Genomic DNA, 6,000 nt, shown 5'->3' with positions numbered 1-6,000 from the left:
GATACGACTGCTTTGTAACCCTCCGATGGTGTAGCCATCCGTATTAGCGGCCGTATATACGGCTGCTAATACAAATTCTTTGTAGGCAGTCTGCACGGATCAGTCAGATCCGTGCAGGCTGCAGTGTGTAAAAAAAAATTGAAAAATAAATAAATAAAAAAAAAACGGCGTGGGGTCCCCCCCACAGCCGAAACCAGCACCAGGCTGAAGGAGCCGGGGCCGGTAATTAAAAATCAGGGAACCCGACAAATAGGGGCTCCCCGATTTTTAACAACCAGCCCCAGGCTCCAGGTCCGGGGCTGGTTCCCAAAATACGGGGGACAAAATGACTAGGGGTCCCCCGTATGTCAAGAACCAGTCCCAGGCACAACCAGCCGGCAGGGTAATGCCACAGCCGGGGGGAGACTTTTTATGCAAGTCCCCCCGGCCAAAGCATTAACCCTACCGACCAGTCAGCCTGGCCAGGGGCCCTGGGGGAGTGGGGACCCCCCCAATGAAGGGGTCCCCCCCCTCCAGGACTTACCTGACCAGGCTGAAGCCTGGTACTGTCCCCGATGCCCCTGGGCGGTGGGCATCGGGCTGATTATGGTGTAAAAATAAGGTTAAACTATTGTTTTTTACTGTGGCACTACAAGTGCCAGCAAGCCTCCCCAGCAAGCTGGGACTTGGAGAACCACAAGTCCCAGCCTGCTGGGCATTAAAGGGCCCGCTGGCACTTGTAGTTCCACAGGTAAAAAAATAGTGCACAAAACACACTGATACACTTTTAAAATAAAACTTTATTACATACAAAGCCCACACATACTAATACTTACCTATCTTCTTTCCGTAGGTAGCCCTGATGTCCTGTGTCGGCGTCTTCTGGTCCTGTGTCGTCTTCTTCCTCCATGTCGACCGTCGCTGTCGCCGTCCGGATCCGACGAAATCCATTTGGGAAGCTGTGGAAGGAAACCATACTCACCTGTCCCAGCGCGATGTAGTCCAGGTAAGGGTCTTGGCAAAAAAACAAACCGACACCCCGAAACCAAGCGGACACGGAGACGCACGGTGTTTGTTTATATCGTGCGGCTCCGCCTCCCGAATGCCGCTATTGGCCGCCTTGCGGCCTAGCGGCCAATCAGGAGCCGCTAGGCCGCAAGGCGGCCAATAGCGGCATTCGGGAGGCGGAGCCGCACGATGTACACACAGTACCGTGCGTCTCCGTGTCCGGGCTGGATTCGGGTGTCGGTTTGTTTTTTTGCCAAGACCCTTACCTGGACTACGTCGCGCTGGGACAGGTGAGTATGGTTTCCTTCCACAGCTTCCCAAATGGATTTCGTCGGATCCGGACGGCGACAGCGACGGTCGACATGGAGGAAGAAGACGACACAGGACCAGAAGACGCCGACACAGGACATCAGGGCTACCTACGGAAAGAAGATAGGTAAGTATTAGTATGTGTGGGCTTTGTATGTAATAAAGTTTTATTTTAAAAGTGTATCAGTGTGTTTTGTGCACTATTTTTTTACCTGTGGAACTACAAGTGCCAGCGGGCCCTTTAATGCCCAGCAGGCTGGGACTTGTGGTTCTCCAAGTCCCAGCTTGCTGGGGAGGCTTGCTGGCACTTGTAGTGCCACAGTAAAAAACAATAGTTTAACCTTATTTTTACACCATAATCAGCCCGATGCCCACCGCCCAGGGGCATCGGGGACAGTACCAGGCTTCAGCCTGGTCAGGTAAGTCCTGGAGGGGGGGACCCCTTCATTGGGGGGGTCCCCACTCCCCCAGGGCCCCTGGCCAGGCTGACTGGTCGGTAGGGTTAATGCTTTGGCCGGGGGGACTTGCATAAAAAGTCTCCCCCCGGCTGTGGCATTACCCTGCCGGCTGGTTGTGCCTGGGACTGGTTCTTGAAATACGGGGGACCCCTAGTCATTTTGTCCCCCGTATTTTGGGAACCAGCCCCGGACCTGGAGCCTGGGGCTGGTTGTTTAAAATCGGGGAGCCCCTATTTGTCGGGTTCCCTGATTTTTAATTACCGGCCCCGGCTCCTTCAGCCTGGTGCTGGTTTCGGCTGTGGGGGGGACCCCACGCCGTTTTTTTTTTTATTTATTTATTTTTCTATTTTTTTACACTGCAGCCTGCACGGATCTGACTGATCCGTGCAGGCTAAAACGCAAATAGAACAGGAAAATGGTGTTCTATTTTCCTGTCGTATTTGCGTGGGTGTTTTACACCACTAAGCAGCCGTATTATCAGTACGGCTGCTTAGTAAATCAGAAACCACCATTCTTTTGAATGGTGATTTCTGTCGTATCCTATCGATGGTGTAGGGCATTCGTATTTGTAACTACAAATACGAATGTTCCATCTTTAGGACTACGAATTGTTGTATTTTTGGGATTGTAAATCCCGAAAATACAAATTCGTAAAAAAAAGGTGTATTTCTCCCTACAAATACACCTTTTTTCTACGAATCCATTTTGGTAAATGTCCCCCAGAATGCCTGAAGAGCGCCAAGAAATAAAAGGAGACATGGCTTTGCCGTTCTGAAATTCTAGGTTGCCAACTAAAGGGAGAGACAGGGAGTGATAACATTTTAAATTCCTTGCATGTCGCCATGCATAAACAGTAGAAGAAAGGAGGAGGTTGTCGTATTGGTTGTATTTTAATTGGGAGGGTTTAGCATGTAAAATAAAGAAAGGGGGTAGCAAAACTGGGAATCTAGAGATACATCTCTAAAGACGTTGGAGTCAGTAATCCAATCTACTGCAAAGCGAAGAATACAGGCCAGGTTATAATATTTAATGTTGGGCAAGTTGACACCACCTCTTTGGGTAGTTTGCATTAATTTATAAAGACTGATCCTAGGTTTTTTAGAGTTCCAAATAAATTTAGAGATCATGGCATTGAGTGCTGACAGATCAGATTTGGTAAGCAAAATTGGGGTCATTTGTAAAGTATAAAGAAGCTTGGGGATGCTAGCCATTTTAAAGAGATTACAGCACCCTAGAAAATTAAGAGCCAGATTTTGCCAGAGAGCAAGTTCCTGTTTTATTTTTTGAATAACAGGAGTGATGTTACAGGTGTATAGGTTATGGGGATGTGGGGGAAGAATAATGCCTAGAAAAGTAATGTGAGAGGGAGCCCATTTAAAGGGAAAAGGAGCGGACCATCCTACACGTGCCTGGCCAAATATGGCCAGAGCTTAGAATTTTTGAAAATTAATTGAAAATCCAGCAAAGGAGGAAAATCTGTATCAATTAGAAAAGGGACAGAATAGTTGGGATTGGATAGAAAGAGGAGAACATCATCAGCAAAAGCCACTGTACGTAACTCCCTAGTGCCTATAGAAATACCCTGTCAGTGAGGTGACAATGAAATATAGCAGAGGATCGGTTCAAGTGCTAAATTAAAGCGTAGGGGAGATAGGGGACACCCCTGACGGGTCCCACTTTCAAGGGGAAAGGAGGGGGAGGTAACATAGTTAACTGTTACTTTAGCTATGGGGTTGGTGTACAGGGATTTAATAAGAGCTCGAAAAGACTCACCAAATAGTTGACTAGCCAGAACTCTATGGAGATGAGGCCAAGCAATCTGGTCAAAAGCCTTCTCGGCATCTAAATTCAGTAGAATATTGTCATGAATTTGATGGAGACGAGTATAGGAGATTGCGGCAATAGCTGCACGGATGCCCACCACAGATTGTCTCCCTTTAACAAAGCCCAATTGGGCAGGCGAGATCAATGGTGGTAGACACTTCTGCAGGCGATTAGCCATTCATTTCCTTAGAATTTTAAAGTCTTGCTTTAGAAGGGATATAGGAGCCGACAAGGGAGGGGTCGTTGTCGGGTTTCGGGAGGACTATAATTTTGGCTTCATTGAAATTATGTGGTAGGGTTTTTGAGGTCAGAATATGATTTAAAAGGAGGGCCAAAGTCGGGGAAATTTCAGAGCAAAGTAGCTTGTAGAACTCAGCACTTAAGCCACCTGGGCCCGGACTTTTGCCATTAGGGAGGGATTTAATGGTGGTACATATTTCCTCCTCTGTGATAGGGCTATCTAACATGTCACTTTCCTCCTGTGAGAGTGTCGGTAGATTAGAGGCTTTTAAAAAAACGTCACTTTCAGCTATAATGTCTGGGCCTACTGAATACAAAGATTTATAAAAATCCATAAATTCTGCACAAATGGCGTTGGGGTCAGTGAGAAGTGTTCCTGATTGTTTGATTGTGTGAACCCATGTGCGGGAGCGTGGTCCTTTAATTAGGTTGGCCAGAAGCTTGCCAGATTTGTTTCTGACCACTTATCTTATATAAATGTTTGAAACAGCCTATACTATAGACCACCTGTTCTGTAAAATATTAATACTGTATTCCATACTATGTCCAGTCTATAAAAAAGACCAATTTTCAGGGCTGTTACTACTCCCCCAGACTGCCGTACTTACTCCAATGTGCTGCAGAGTTGAAGATTTTGGATTGCATTTGGAAACCCCCCTGTAAAAATCCTGCCTTTGCCACTGCTGGTGACTATGTTATGCTTTTAGAACGGTTTCAAACCAGTTCTTTACCATCAGCTTGGAATTGCTACTATCTCCTGGATTTTATTTATTGTTTTTTTATTGTGATTTTTACTGTGTATGTATTAAAACTGGCTTCACTATATGAAGTCGATCCTCCTGTTTATGCTCTCTATCCGGGTTGGACCTAGGGTTGCCACCTTATTGTTAATAGATTCCTGGAGATTGACCAAAAGTGGGCGTGGTCTACCCCCAAAGTGGAATAAATACATACATACATACATACGTATACATATAGACCGGGGGGGGCATATGGCAGGCCGGGGGGGGGGGGGGGGCAGCGCTGGCACGCCGGAGGGAGGGGGGGGGGCTCGGGGGCTCAAGTCCACTCACCAGTGGTGGTTACAAGCAGGTGGCCAGCAGCGGCGCGGTGTACAGTCCAGGCAGCGGCGGAGAGTGGAGCATACCTCCCAACTGTCACGATTTTAGAGGGACAGTCCCGATTTTCGGGTCCTGTCCCGCTGTCCCACCCGCGGCAGGCATTGTCCCGCTGCGGGGGGTGGCAGTTGGGAGACCCCCCAATCTAGTAGAATAGACGCTGTGCGCATGCGCACAGCATCTATTCTCGTATGAAAATGAGGTTGCGGCTAATTAGCATAAGCCGCGCCCTCATTTGCATACGCCCCACCCCCTTTTCGGGCGCTCACGCGGCTTCGCCGCGCGAGTGTCCCTATTTCTTCAGATCAAAAGTTGGGAGGTATGGTGGAGGGCGGAGGCAGTGCATGCTGGGAGGTCCACGGCTAGCAGCAGCACAGCACATCTATACAGCGGGCGGCGGGCTACAGGTTAATACTCGCGAGATGATCACATCATCATCTCGCGAGTGCGTCTGTCAGTCTGCGGAGGCAGTCCTGTCAGGCGCTGCGGCGGGCTGGGCACTGGGGACGCGGAGAGGCGGTGAATAGGGCAGGGAGGCTTTGTCAGACACCTGGAATCTGGGAAACTGAAAAAGCCTCCTGGAGGGTTGCCACCAAACACGGGAGATTCACGGAAATCCGGGAGAGGTGGCAACCTAGTTGGACCCCTATGAAATGAAGGGAAAGAATGTACATCAGGATGGAATAACAGCCATTTCATTTGAATGGAAGTATTTTTTCATTTTCTTATTGTACATACTTGTATTTTGAATACAGAGTGCATCAATTAATTTATCACGCATCATTGAATGGTTAATGAATGTATTTACTAGGTCAGGTATGTATCCCTTCTCCTGGATTTGCCCCATTGACTGACTACAAATACACTGATTTCCATAAAAACCCTCTAGGACACCTACAGCTTATTGTGCATATTGTCGTGGAATGTTTCAGAAGACCTTGGTTGGAGAGTTCTCCAGGGTGTAGTCCACTAGGTCCTAGGGTGCACTATCATGAATATTGGGTCAGTCCATAAACTCTCTCCCCCCTCCCCCTGTGAGCAGGTGACAGGTGAGACTGAGAAGA

This window comes from Crinia signifera, chromosome 4, assembly GCF_055691185.1.
Source record: "Crinia signifera chromosome 4, ASM5569118v1, whole genome shotgun sequence".
NCBI lineage: Eukaryota > Metazoa > Chordata > Amphibia > Anura > Myobatrachidae > Crinia > Crinia signifera.
The sequence above is the reverse complement of the archived record's forward strand: the minus strand, read 5'-3'. Positions refer to the sequence as shown.